The sequence below is a fragment of the Poecilia reticulata genome, chromosome 9 (genome assembly GCF_904066995.2).
Source record: "Poecilia reticulata chromosome 9, P_reticulata-male-v2, whole genome shotgun sequence".
Taxonomy (NCBI): Eukaryota; Metazoa; Chordata; class Actinopteri; order Cyprinodontiformes; family Poeciliidae; genus Poecilia; species Poecilia reticulata.
The window spans coordinates 14,894,420-14,909,384 of NC_088838.1; the positions used below are offsets into that span (position 1 = coordinate 14,894,420).

The 14,965-nt window shown below is 40.0% G+C and overlaps 1 long non-coding RNA gene across 1 annotated transcript in view; it reads right to left on the minus strand.

Moving 5' to 3' along the window:
* Positions 1 to 14,965, minus strand: part of LOC103470466 (uncharacterized) — a 28,098-nt gene that overhangs the window by 11,282 nt on the left and 1,851 nt on the right. The gene's annotated exons all lie outside the window — the stretch shown is intronic.

The following is a 14,965-nucleotide window of genomic DNA, read 5'->3' on the forward strand; positions in this document are numbered from 1 at the left end:
TAACAATAAAATACTTACAAATGAGGTAATAAAGCTGATTGAAACAACTGCCAAATTAAGATCGCTAGTACAATATGTATACATACATATTGTGTCTTAGTCATACATATTGTGTATACATACATATTGTACATATACACATAAAAACTTTGCCCAGTCTTTCCTCTAACACGTTCTTCATTGAAGTACTAATGATAATAGTCCTAGAAAGATGCTTTTTTATTGATCCGCAAATATCACCCTCGTGCATTCTCTTATTTTTTTTATGATTAAAAATCGCAGAAGGTCAGTTTTGAATGAAGCAATATTTTTAGTGCACTTTATAGCAACGAAATAATTAGGTATTTCCACAAATCCGTTAAGTATAACTCTCCCTGAGTCAATATATCTTCGGAGATGGGGAGATATCGATCAGACGGTGGTGGAAGAAAAAGGCCTTCTTTCACACTGTAAAAAAAAAAAATCCGCTTTTTAACAATTTCCCATAATACTTCTTATTGTAGTTTTTTTTTGTTTGTTTTGTTTTATTTTTATTTTTAACTTTATTAATATCTGATGGCGTCAGGATGGGTCGATGATTTTGGTTAGATTGAATCTTTTCTCTGTTGTTTTGTAAATTTAAATGAGAATTAAATATATATAAACAATTACTTTGAGTACGAAAATGTTACTTAACTCTACGGTTTTAAACGAACCGGAAAATAGAATTTGCCATAGATAAAATGTCTATTATATCCTAAAATAATAATAATAATAAAACAACAAAAACAATGAAAACCAAGCAACAACTACTTCTTTTTTTTTCCTTTGGAACTCCTACTCTCATCCACACACGCGCCGTCTCCTCTCTTTTGGGTTTAAATGTTAGAAAGGAAGGGAGCGCGAAGCGATATTAAATCACACATTATAGATGAGTTTCATCATGTGCTCGCAGCCCTCCGAGGATAAACACGGGCGGTGCGTGGGGTAAAGTAGAAGAAGAAGAAGATCCGCGAGTTATTATTACTGAGGGAGCGGCCTTTCACTGGCAGCGCCCTGCCTGCATCCTCATTACACCCAGCCCCTCAAAAAAAAAAAAAAAAAAAGAGAGAGAGAGAGAGAGATGGAGCTCTAAATGAAGTTATTGCCATCCAATGAACTCAAATTAGCCGGGGCCACACCATGACAGACAGCCCAGGCTGAGGGGCTGAGGAGAGCGGGGGGTGGGGGGGGGGTCGGGGGAGTGAGCTCGGAGGGGCTGTAGGTGGTGGGATTTGGCAGGTGGATGTTTCTTGACGTGTATTTCATGGTTCTTCAAGTGGAGCCCGGTTCGTTTCGAATCTGCGTGGTTAATATGGTTGTGTTATTAAAGGTGGGGGAGGGGGAGGCGAAGCTCGCATTTGGATCCCGCCCGCTGTGATGCCTCACCTCCTCCTCTCCATCCCGACGGCTTACCGACTCTCCTCCCATCTATTGAACTTCTTTATCAGCCGTTCAGAAATACAACGCTTCTGCCCTCTTCTCTGGCTTTGAATGGCTTTTCTTCCTCGTCCCTCATTGTGTTTGCTACCTGAGTCAGCAGGGGAGGATGAGAAGGGGGCGAGTTTTGATGGAGGGAAACGAACAGGGACTGAGGCGATGATAGGCGGAGAGGAGAGAGGGGGGGAAAGGGGGGAGTTGAGTGAATTTACCTGCTCCTCCGGTGGCGAGGCTTTCTGTGTGTGGAGTTAACGAGCGGCCAGCTCCACTTTATTGCTGTTTATCCCCGCAGCTAGAGCTGTCAGGGAGTGACAGATTGGCAGCATCTCTAATCAGTGCCCTCTCCGAGATCCTCCGCGCTCTCCTCTCAACTCGAACACACTTCTGATCTGTTACAAATGCATTCTTATCCTAATGGCGTGGTCCTCTCACAATGCACTGCCACATCCTGTTGAACTTCTCAATTTTGTGGCTCAAAAAGTGTCGAGAGATGCGTCACCTCTCACGGCCATTCGCTGCACAGTGAGTCTGCGCAGAACGCGAGAAGTTGTGAAGAAACACTAGAGCTGGATTACATCGACATAAAAATAAAAAACAAAAAAAATACGGTATAGGTCAAATTTTGTGTGTGAGTGGGCAAAATGATTTTCTAAAAAAAAAAAAAATTGTACAAGTGAAAAATATAAGTTGTGATGTTTGTATGGAATCGATATTAAACAAAATAAAAACGTGTATTTAAGCTAACTAACGTCCAAAGTGTTTTTAAACGGCGTACAATGTTTAAATGACAAGCAGGAAAATTGAGGAAAGTCTTTCCTAAAAAGCGAGAGGAAACACATCTCCAACGGATCACATTTTGACATTTTTATAATTAAAAGTACATTAAAATAATAATTCACAATGACAACCCCTAAACTAAAGGTCTCATTGAATTTGTTTAAACCAAAAGTACGTTTTGCTTCCCCTGGGTCATCTTGGACTTGGAAACAAAAAGAGTTTGTTTCTCCATTTTGTTGCTTCAGAAAGTATTTTTTGCAAAATCCCAGTTTTCTACAGAGCATAAAATCTTTCCTTAGAAAATGTGTTTGTTTCAGACACTGTGCTTGAAAAGTCCTAACATAAAAGTTGCCAAATTTAACACACAGGCCACAAACCTTTTTTAAAGACATCCACGATAGCTTGGATATAAGTGTAAAAAAATAAGAATTTCATTTGAAGCACCAACTGTCAACATTAACTATATTTAAATTTGTAAAAACTTAAAAATAAATTTACATCACGTACTCGTGAAAAAAACTGGACATTTTATGTCGCGTCTCTACTTAATCTGATAATTCACACGTTATGTTTTTAGTTCTCTAATTCATAAAGTTCACACTAATAGCTAAATCACGTTGAGTTGACTTAGTGAAAAACGGATTTGATTCAGTTAATCTTCTAATAACTTCACTGAAAGTAACAAACTTTCCCCACAGTGTAGCTGTTGTTGTTTTTTCGAGGTGACGTCCATTCTCGCGTGTTTTAGACGAACCGATGAAGGCGTCTGTTTTTATCGGGGCTACTTGCCAATCCTCACAGACATGAATAAATAAAGACGAGGTCAGATAAATCGACACATGAGAACTTTATGAGAGTGGGAGAGGGGGAGGAGGGGAGGAGGGAGAGGATATCTTAACTCTATCTCACCCCATCCTGTCCGATTCCCGTGCACCGCCTGCAGAATAACAGCAAACCTGCAGCTATATTTCACTCAGAGCCTTCAGTGGGATTGGCGCTTATCTCGCCAACACAGCTCTGCTGACCTGCGGGGCTGCCGCTTCAGAGGTGTGTGTTTGTGCTGAGGTGTTGACCTGTCAGGGGGGACTTGTTAGGACTTTAACTCCGACTGCTGGCGGTCTCCAGACGTCCGAGGGTGGCATCGATTTGAAACTTGTCCCGTCTAATTTGATGATAACGTCCAGGGCGGCCCCGCCGCAGCACCATGGACAGCGCACTGTCTTGACCTTGCCTGGCTATCAAATTACCCCTCCCACCCTCCCCTCCTCTGGGCCACGGTGGGAGCCCAACAAGTTTGCTGCGAGCTGAGAGAGAGAGAGAGAGAGAGAGAGAGAGAGAGAGAGAGAGAGAGAGAGAGAGAGAGAGAGAGAGGCAAATATTCGCTGAGGCAAGAGCTTACACTCTTTGACTCCGCTGTAAACCGAGAGGAGCAGGCTGGCGGTGTGCGCTCGCTGCTGTGCCAGCTGCCTCTGCGAACCCAGCCACATTTCAACAAAGACTGTGTCATCCTCTTCCCAGCAACCTCCATCAAACTGATATTTTATTGTCAGCTCAAACTTCATTGTTTTACTTTGATTCCACCTTTTCAGCCTAATGATATACTTCCAGGTGAAGAGACGGGATCACAGTCAGAAAAATAAAACAATATAAATAAAAAAATAATCAAAAAAAAAAAAACATAGCATAAATGTGAAAATCTAATATGGATTTTTTTTATTTAAGCATTAAAGTGTAAGGTACAAAGTGTTCGTAATAACATAAATACAATTTAGTATATTGCTGTCAGAGCAGGCCCAAAGCATATGCAAACAAAGGTCCTGCTTCGCCACAGGCCACTTAGTAGGAGGCCATCAACAATGTCATAGAGCTACTTGGAAGTAATATGCAAATTTTTGAAAGAAAATTCTGTAATTTTAAAAACTATATATATTTATAGGATTTAGAAGAACCTGGCATGTAATCACAGAGAAAAATCATTGTTATACTTTACAGTTATATTAACTAGTTTAATGATTGAATCATTTCTTCTGCTTGTGTCTGGAGTCACACAGCTGCCACATAAATGTAGTTAATACTGTTTATTTCCCACAATAACTTGAAATGACTAAATGTAGGGTAAATAAAATGCATACAATGAGGTGCTCAATTTAATGGCATGACTAGCCAGATCATGAAACTAGTGAGTATTATATGTATAACATGCACATAATCGAGCAGGGACGATTTAAAAAGAGACGTAAAGCTTTGGGCTGGTTGGTAGGGACCCTCCACTTATTTCTGCTTAGGCTCCTGTATAATCCTTGGCTGGTTCTGGTGGTAGGGAAAAGGTTTCAGATTGGAAGCAGCACAAATGCAACACACACACACACACACACACACACACACACACACACACACACACACACACACACACACACGCACGCACGCACAAAACTTTTTTAGAAAGTAAAACATAATTTCCATTTGTGTTTCCAAGTTGGTAGTCTATTCTTATGTGTTAGCATCAGAAAATGTCTATGTTTTTGTTTCCTTTGAAACAACTTTTTCAGTGTGAATTCTTTGAAGTATTCTCAAATATTCTCCCAAGCACGTTTTGCAGGTTGGAGATGATTGGGTGGGAGAAGGATGGAAGTGTGTGAATGTGGCCTGAAGATGAAATCCATCACTCCATCAGAGGAGCTGCAAAAAATAAAAAATAAAATAAAATAAAAAATAGCAACAGTTCGCCATGCCGTCCGTCCTTCAGGCTCCAAGTCAAACCCAACAGAATACATACAGTAGGTGGACGTCTGCTGCACCGAACGTGCGCATCAGTGCGCGCAAATAGACGCCGACCGACCGCGAGCAGTTTTACATTCCGCAGACCGGCTCGGTGTACAGTTGCACCCCATCAGCTGGTGGATGCTTTGGTAACAAGTTGATATAAGAGAAAAAAAAAAGTTTGAAAGAGAGCCCAAGGCAGTGACGGGGAGGAGGATTTGCTGTTGTGTGTGTGTGTGTGTGTGTGTGTGTGTGTGTGTGTGTGTGTGTGTGTGTGTGTGTGGAGGGAGTGGGGGGCTGTTTGATGGAGCTCTACAGCTTTGAGACAGCTTGTTAATTAAAACCCCAAGAGATGAGGCTCTGCAGCCACCGTCCATATCAGAGCTCTGCTAACTATACTGACAGCAAGTTACTTAACAAGCGTGCGCCTCAATCCCATACCTTTCTTTTTTTCTTCTTCTTCTTCTTTTTTTTTAACTACTATTATCGCAGCCGAGCAGCGAGATATTTTAATTCGTTAAAATCCCCACTGTGGCGGTGAAATATCTTGTTTTCTACTTAAGAATTTATGACAAACCTTTTCTTATTCTCTGTCATTCCAGGGGGATTTGAACCAAAATGGCTGCTTATGGGCTCCAAAATCCAGCAGCTTAAATTTGGCAAATTCGATTAAGAGAAGAAAGAAATAAACGTCAAAAAAAAATATGAGTGAATTAGTCTAGACATGGGATTCTTTTAGCTTTATATAGGGGTGTTAGGATTATTTCCGGGGGAAAAAAAATCTAGACAGCCTGAGGTATTAGCAAGCTAAGCAACAGGACTCCAAACCCTGAGAGGAGTTGAAGTGTTGCACAAATCGGATTTTTATTTAATTTTTTTATGTAGATTTCAGCCTTAAGTAAGGAAAACAAAAATGATTTATTCTTGAAGTCTAAAATCAAAGAGGTCAAACTGTTTAAAAAAAAAATTTAAATGAGTATTTTTGTTTCAAATTAATTTGACGTGTTTATACGTAAATTCCCATTCCACATGCAGAAATCATTTCAAAACTAATGAAAATGATCATAAACTGTTCTCTGTCTTCTGGTCAGCCATTGTTGCTTCAAAAAGTTACAGTTAGGAAGGAGCTTTTTAGACATTTCTTTTAATCATTTATAATCACTTTATCCCAAACATGATGATTTTAAACCGTTTCCTGGTACTTGTAAAGTCATCTCATGTGATTGATTGGGCCACTGTTACTTTTCAACCCATAACGCTACACGTGAATGATATAAAGGGGATTTTAGTCGAACTTGGTGCCTTCTGGACTGGCACTGCTCTGTGGCCTGAAAATAATCTGGATTGGTTGAAGATACAACAGGAAGTAAAAACAAAGAAGAAAAAAAAAGGTACCCCCCCCCCCCCTTTCCTCCCTTCCTCTTTTGTTACAGTTTCTTCTGATCAATTTCAATCGAGGTCATCTTATGCTTTATCCCCATGCATTATTCTACCTTAATTGAACCTGCAGCCCACCCTTTTGCCTGCGGGATCTTCGAGCCATTTCCAATTCTGTGTATATGCATGTCTGGGATGATGGCTTGTTAAGTCGAGGAAAACAAATACCAAGGAAAACCCCCTTTCTCTCTTTCTCTCTCTCTCTCTCTCTCTCTCTCTCTCTCTCCCCCAAACACTCAAAAATGTATGACAGGGTCCTTGCACATTGTTTGAGGAAAAATAATAATAATGTGCTCCAAGGTAACTCATGCGGACAGCAAGAGAGGAGTGAGATGTGGGCTTTAGCAGGGAATGAGGTGATACCTGGCTGGGGGGAAGCTGCAGGTGGAGAGGCCCCCTCTCCTACTGTATACAAGCGAGCCTGCTGTGCCAAACCACCCAGGTTACAGCAGAGGAGCGAGCAAGTGTGACTGCGAAAAGAGGGTGGGGTGGGGGGCTGGAGGGAGTCAGGAACAATCTGATAATGCAGCTTAATCAAAAGTGAAACCGTGCATGTGGCTGCACCGCAAAACTCTAGGAGGTAAGATTTGGTTCTCTGAGTCCACAGGATTCCAGTCAGCGTGCTTCCCTCGTCTATTTGTTATGAGAGATCTGATCAGTGCGGTTAATAAAAGGTTGTTTTCTCCGCAATCTGTCATAGATATGCTGTTTACAGTTGATGTGATATAAAAAAAATTATAATGCGGCATTAGAAGAAAGAAAAAGTCACTCAGTTGACCTCACGTATACGCAGTTTTATTTTCCACCTCTTCATGTGAGGAACAAAGACACAGTAAGAAGGGAGATAATAGATTTTTTTTTGTAAGCTGAAAAAATATGTTTTAAAGGAAATACGTATTTACTATCACCACTTTTTTTTTACTCAAAATAATTACACATCCCTCATAATGTGTGTTTTAATGTTCCATCAATTTGCCCTCTTAAAATTTTGGAATTTCGAGGGGGAAAGTGGTGCGCAAACTCTATTTAGGAATAAAATCTTCACATAGTCTTTCAAAAAAAAAAAAAAAAAACTGAGAAAGAGAGAGAAAATAAAAAGACCCTTTTCCCTTGGTGTGTGTTTCTTTGTCACTGACTGCTGTGTAGAAAAGGCTCCCGCACCGCACCTGATCTGTCTGCGGCTGCTCTGTGGGGCCACGGCGCGTTTTAAGACAGCTGTAAAAGGCTCTCAGAGTCTCCAACACATTCATCAACGTCAACACGACGAGGAGCCGCTATTTAGTGAAAGTGTAACTGCAGTAGCACATCAAAGAAGAAGGGGGGGATTATTTATTTATTTATTTATTTATTTATTTATTTATTTATTTATTTATTTATTTATTTATTTATTTATCTGATTGGTATTTTTGTTGGAACAGATAATCGAGAAAAAAATTCGGCCAAAAAAAATAAATAAATAAAAAAATTCTGGAACATGAACAAATACATTTTTCCCCCATAAAAACATTTGTCAATTGTAATTTTTCGAAGTTAAACTATGTTACTTTTTTTTCCCATGATACATTTTCCAACAAAACACTGTGCCGCCATAATCAAGAGCTTTAAAGCGTAAAATGTAACGTATCTCTTCTTCGTGTAATTAGCCTTTTCACCACTTTTTCTAATATTTCCTCTTTTTGTTATCGTTATTATATTAATATTATTGTTGTTGTTATTATTGCTATTAGCAATAGTAGCAGCAGCTGTAGTAGTAGGATTGTTACAATAAAATATACAATATTTTTTTAACAAAATCAATTTTTATTGTCAATAAAATATACAATAAATCGTTCAGCAAGGCTGCCTTTATAAAACAAATTATAAAACGCTCAAACACGGTTTGATAGTCTGACTATTGTGAGTTTGCAGAACAAATTACTGCCCAACTCCTCGCTCATCGATTAATGCCATTCCACTGCTTAACAAAACAAATCAAAATATATGGCTTCGTTGGATAATGTCATTTCAAAAGAGTGTAAAAATCGCCACCTTAAAATCGTGTAACAGTCTGCTGAAGCTGTGGAAACCCCTGGTTTAAAAAAAAAAAAAAAAAAAAAAAAACAGAAAAAAGAAAAATGGGGAAGGTGCTCTGCTGCGCCGGGGACCGCGGCTCAGAGAGCACAGCGTAAGAGAAAGAGAGAGACTGTGGGGCGGTTCTTGTGTTGGAGGGTCCCACGACGCAGAGCGCCATCTAGCAAAGCGAGGTAGAAACAATCACAGACATCTCCGAGGGTCGGGTCTGAGCAGGAGGCTGCCTGTTTTACGCACACGGCGCAGGGGGAGCGCGACGACAAAACACAGGGGTCTAGCGCTTTCCAGACACTCGAAACTTTTTAAATCCAAATCACGGAGACATCCCAGATTCTACTGTGCAAAACTCTGATCCCTTTCCTGACTCCAAGTGGCTGATCATCCTAGTTAAAAAAAAGTGTGCGTGTTTAATATTTGCACTGAAACTAAAGTGAGAAGTCACCACAGGTAAAATAAAATATATATAAAATAGTAAGATCAGGAATCAAAGCTAAAACAACCTAAATAGAAAAGTGAGTGTTTTACATAAGTGCAGCTGATTCCCTTAACAAAACTCGATCAATGCCATCACTTACTTCGTATTTGCATTTTGTGCTATAAGCAAACACTACATCCTCTGCACAGTGTGTAGTTGTAAGTCTTTTCTTCTTCTTCTTCTTAAAGAATACATACTCCACTGGTGCCAATCAGTAAGTTCTGGTCAATTAATAAAGAAGAAATAAATAAAATAAAAACAGTGGCTCTGACCCTCTCCTCACTCACGCGTCGTATAATCCCCTCTTATCATCTTCATCGCGCTCATTTGCTTCATATACAAACACAGCTCAGTCTTTCTCTCCGTAGCCATCATTGCAGGTAATGATGGTCCAATAACAGCAGTGGCACTCTGAAAGACGCATGCAGTAGCAGCAATCCTGCGACTGCTACAAATAATAATGATAATAACAAGGGGGAACTCTAAGAATGATAGTGGTGAAAGCAAGGACGCGAGGGATGGAGGGACATGAGCTGTAATAGCGCGACGATCAATGCAGGGTTGTCTATCTGAAATGATCAAAGCTCAATTGAAACAGAGGAGCCTCGGTATCAACGTCCATCCGAGGCTATGATGGACTGGAAATGTTAGGAATCAGCTGCGTAAAATACGCGCAATAGACGCGGGTCGTTTAAAAGCTGAACTAATATTTCAGGTGCAGATAAAATGCTTAGAAATTATCCAGACTATGTTTTTTTTTTCCCTCTGAAAAAACAGATTTAACTTTTTTCTTACTGAATCAGCACAAATTGCGGCCAATCAGCTTTGCTGTTAGACTAATAAGTAAAAGGCACACAAAAAATGCCTCCTTTTGTTTCTTTGTGCGCTTTATTTATGCACAAAAGTTTCCTTGTTTGTTCCTGGTTGAAAATCAAGTTCAGACCTTCTGGACATACTTATAGTAGAGGTTCAGAAATGATTATTGCAAACAAATGACTAATCCGTTTGCTGCCACGCAGCCCACTTAATTTTATTATGTACACATAACGTTGCATTGATAAATGCCTTTAAATGTGCGAGAGCTCGTGTGTGCACGTCGTGGATACAAACCCCAACTATGAGAAGTAGATTGAGAAATTGGCCACCATAGCGGTAATATTTCATTAATTCATTAAATACAGGAGGAAAAATATTGATGTAGGGTTTCTATATTTTTTTATGATTATGTCATAGGTTCTGCTTTTGTGTTAATGGCGAAATAAGCTTCAGGTTATTGGTGACTTATTACTTTAGAAATACATCTTGAAATCTGACCAAAATTGGATCATTCTCATTAAAAATATGTAAAACATATAGCTCTCGGGTGTTTTTTTTATCATATATTTATGATACACATCACTGATATAGTCACATTTTGCTTCTTACGCTGTTATACCTCAGAGGTAAATCCTTGAAATTTTGCGCCATCTGAAAAAATGGCAGCGCAGAATCTAGTGATAAGAAAATTATAGGGCTGCTGCATCATATCAGGGGCATATAGCATCACCTTACAAACGTTTTCTATCTCTGTATATTATGATGCTGTTTAAAAAAAAACCCTGTAAGGGGAAACGAGGAGCTTTAAATGGGAACTCCTCATTTTAATTCATTTCGCATACAAAGCAAACAGAGGCATTAAAGAAGAGCCCCTTCTTTTTCTGTGCGTGCAGCCATGGACCTCTGTGATCCCCCTCCTCTGGTCCACATGTTGTGTTTCTCTGCTGTGCTCTCTGCAGGCCTGCTCCCAGGCACAGAGACCCGAGGTTTATATGGCCATACTCGCCTGCCGTCGTCGTCGAAAAGGAAAGAGAGTGAAGATGTGACGGGGCGTATTTGAAGTATGACGAGCTTTGTGGACCACTTCTTTTCATTCCCATTGCCTCAAATATACGCCCGCTTTCAAATAAGCCTCTTTTGCGCCCCCCCAGCCCCCATTCTCTCCCCTCCCTCCCTCTGTTCCACAACACACACACATATATACACCAACCAACCCCCTGCCACCTTGACATGAATGGGCGACTGACCTTTAGGGCCGTGTCCACTCTGCGGTCCAGTTTTATCCAAATAAGCCTTCTCTTCACCCCCTCCACACCCTCCCCCAGCTAGACTGCCTCATACGGTGCCAGTAATTCTTTACTGATATCATCAGCGGATGCAAATGAATTTGGACAGGGTGGGGTGCGAGTGTGTAGGGGGTGGGGGTGGGGGGATGTTGTTGATGGACAAAATACCACACTGGCTGCAGAATGCTTCATGTGGAGAGATGGGTATATTGAATCCGCTGCCACCCGAACCAGCGCGATTCAATATATTGCAGGGAGGAAAGGGGAGGGAAATAAAATACACATTCCTATTGGAGAAATCTTGGCTATAAAATACCACCGAGAAAAACAAAATCGGCATTCAAATGAGATGCGTTTATTTCTGCGTGGCCTTTGAAGAGGAGAGAGGGGTCGTGTCACTCAAACGAGGGAAAGGGCCACTCCGTTATAACCCCCCTCCCTCATCTCTCTCTCTCTCTCTCTCTTTCTGTCTCACCCTCCTCTTCCCGTCTTCTCTCGCTCAGACCGACCCCCACTCATTCTTCCCGTACGCACATTTTCAACTATAGCGCACGCTGGCTTTGGGGGGCGACACAGAAGCTAGATTAGAGCTTTGCTTCTTTAACTAGGGAAGAGGAGGCACTTCTATAATCACAGCGGCGGTATGTGGGGCCACAAAGGAGTCTGCAACCACGGGGTGAGGGGGTCTTCGGTAGAATGTTCCAAGCGCTGGCCGACCCTGAAGTAATAATAATATTATTATTATTATAATAATGAGAATAAACATGTGCTCCACCTGTCAATCAAAACGCATCATGTCGGGCGTAAAGAAGATATTGACATACGTAAGCACAGCAAAAAGCCGGTGTTAACATTTTCCAGGGCATCAACCCCTTATATGGCCTGGGTTAGGACGATTCTCACCACGGTAATTATTCTGTCTTCATATGGACAACAACACCTTTCTTGTTGACGCTTTTTAGAGTGTGTTTCTCTGAGCGCCTGCTGGCATCCTCTTCCTACTTCCCTCAAGCGCAGACGCGTAACATGGAGGCACAAATTTGATGGATGGCGCTGAGTAAGATGGGTAAAATAAAAAAAAAAGAAGAAAAAGACACGTATTTATCAACGTGTCCTCTGAGGTGGCTGGGAGCTGGACAGGAAAAGAGAGAGGGAAAGATCCAGGTACAGGGGTTCAGAGGGAAACCTTACCACTGACAGGTGAGGCACACTGAGGCATATATGAGAGATGTATTGCTGTGGTTTATCATACACTATAAAAATGAACTTCTAGGAGTATCACATGTCAACTATTAAATCAGTTTTAATGACTGATCAAACGCATAAGTTTGTAATACTTTCTAGCTCCTTTCATTCAATAACAAATCCAAATGAAATATTTTCAGCAGAGACTGCCATTTATTTGAGCTTGAGAAGGCAGTGAGGGGGATAGTGTACATGGGTTTAGTATTAAAAAACACATGCCTTCTTCGTAACATGTGGATGCTGTTGTAGTATCAGTGCTTGGTAAGGTTTCTACTGCAGAGCAAGAATTCAAGTTTGTATCCAGCTGTAACTAGTTCAGCAATGGCAACGTCAACTAAAACCTGCAAGAAAACTGAGATCTGTAAACTCTGAGGCAGCTTTGGAAGGGAGGGAGAGGATTTTACATCTCAACTTTCTTTTGTTTTAACATTACATTTTAAAATGTTTATTAGCATATCAGAAAAATATTATGACAGCAATTTTTAGAGAGCGCTTATGCTTGCAAACTTGCTAGCAAACTGCTTCTTAACCATGAAGCTGTGATTGCCAACAACTAACAATACTGTTCATCTCAATAGTTCCCTTTCCCATTTCTTGTAATGGTAGATTCTAAATCTATCATGAAAAGGCAGGCAGTGGTAAATGATCACTATTTCAGTAACGTTTTAGGCCTGCACTCGTTTAGCGACAGAACAATCCTTAAGTAAAACCTGCTGGCAGCAGAGCTTCTTAACCTTGAGGTAATTGTTGCCGTTGAACAGCACATCCTAGCTTTGGCTTTCTGGAAAATAGTTTCCATTCCACCAAAGAACACTTAATTACTGATCTAGTACAATTTTATGTCTGAAATAGGTTAGCAACAATGCTAATGCTGAAGCCAAATGTGCTAGCAAACTGAGCACCTTAAAACTGATGCAATCATTGCAAATGAACGTCACATCCGAGCTCTTCAGATGCCACATTTTTCAATCAGACTTAAATTAATTATTTTTTTTCTTACTATTTCAGTAATTTATGATTGAACTCATACGGCAACAAGATTCATGCTAAAGTAAATCTTTCTAACAACCTTGACGTACTCAATTGCAATAAATGGTGTGTCTAAGCTTTGAGTGCCAGCTTTCTTTTTTGAATACATTTGAAAATGTATTTCTCATTTTGGTAATTGTTTATGCCTTAATCAAAACCAATTCTCCCTTTTGTTTCCCTTTTAAGGTGTGAGGAAGAACAAAATGAGCAAAGTTACATAAATTAATATTTTTAGAATGTATGTTGTTGGGGCTTCTTTTAGCTGCAAAACTTACATAAAGTCAACTTAGAAATACTGATTTAAATGTTCCCAAAATAAGGTTTCCAAATTGTTACACACATTTTATTGATTAAATTTCAACAGGTTTTTTTCAGTGTAAGATAGATAGATAGATAGATAGATAGATAGATAGATAGATAGATAGATAGATAGATAGATAGATAGATAGATAGATAGATAGATAGATAGAGAGATAGATAGATAGATAGATAGATAGATAGATAGATAGATAGATAGATAGATAGATAGATAGATAGATAGATAGATAGATAGATAGATAGATAGATAGATAGATAGATAGATAGATAGATAGATAGATAGATAGATAGATAGATAGATAGATAGATAGATAGATAGATAGATAGATAGATAGATAGATAGATAGATAGATAGATAGATAGATACGTTGCACATGCAAAACAAAAGCCATATCACAGAAACTAAATGAGTGTATTAGTCAAATCTCCAACAAACGTCACTCGCCTGTGTTTAGAGCAGAGGTTGGATACCTGCTGAAAAGCTTGCCAATCCTTTGTCAGAGGATAATATGGGAGAGGACTGCATAGGGTGTGGGCTCAGTGGATTATATCTTTTCACGCATTATTCTGCTTGAGTGACTTGCTGAAAAAAAGCGCACAGGCACCAACAAAGATTGGTCAGGCATGAATGCGGCCTGTGTGTTTTGTCTATATAACATATTAATCTATCAAACCATGAAGTGGGAAGTTTTGAAGAGCACCGATTTTTTTTCAAATTTATATATTTTTCAAATATAAATAAATATGTTTATTTATCATATCAAGTAAACACACACATGCGCATGCACACGGCTATTTTATTTATTTTTTGCTCAAATATGGTTGCTGTTTTATTGTATGCGATTTCTTTAAGGGAAAAACTCAATGAAAGTGGGTCAACAATAAATTCTAGGCGTTGATGTAATTGCAACAAAATGCTGCTGAGTAAAATATCGAGGAGCTCGCCGACTGCTGTGGCAGCACACAGTCACACCACACACACACGCACACATGCACACACACACACACACACACACACACACACACACACACACACACACACACACACACACACACACACACACACACACACACACACACACACACACACACACACACACCATCTGGAGAGTATTAGAAAGAGAAAGCCGTAAATATTGCCTGAAAAGCCCAGGCGTTATCAGGTATGTAAGCCCAGGCCTTGCTGCATGCGCGGCCCTCCCATATGTTGACATAATCAGACTGTTGGGGATGTCTATTAAAACGTGTCTGAATTTAATAAATGAACACAGTGATTAAATTCAATTTGTTTGCT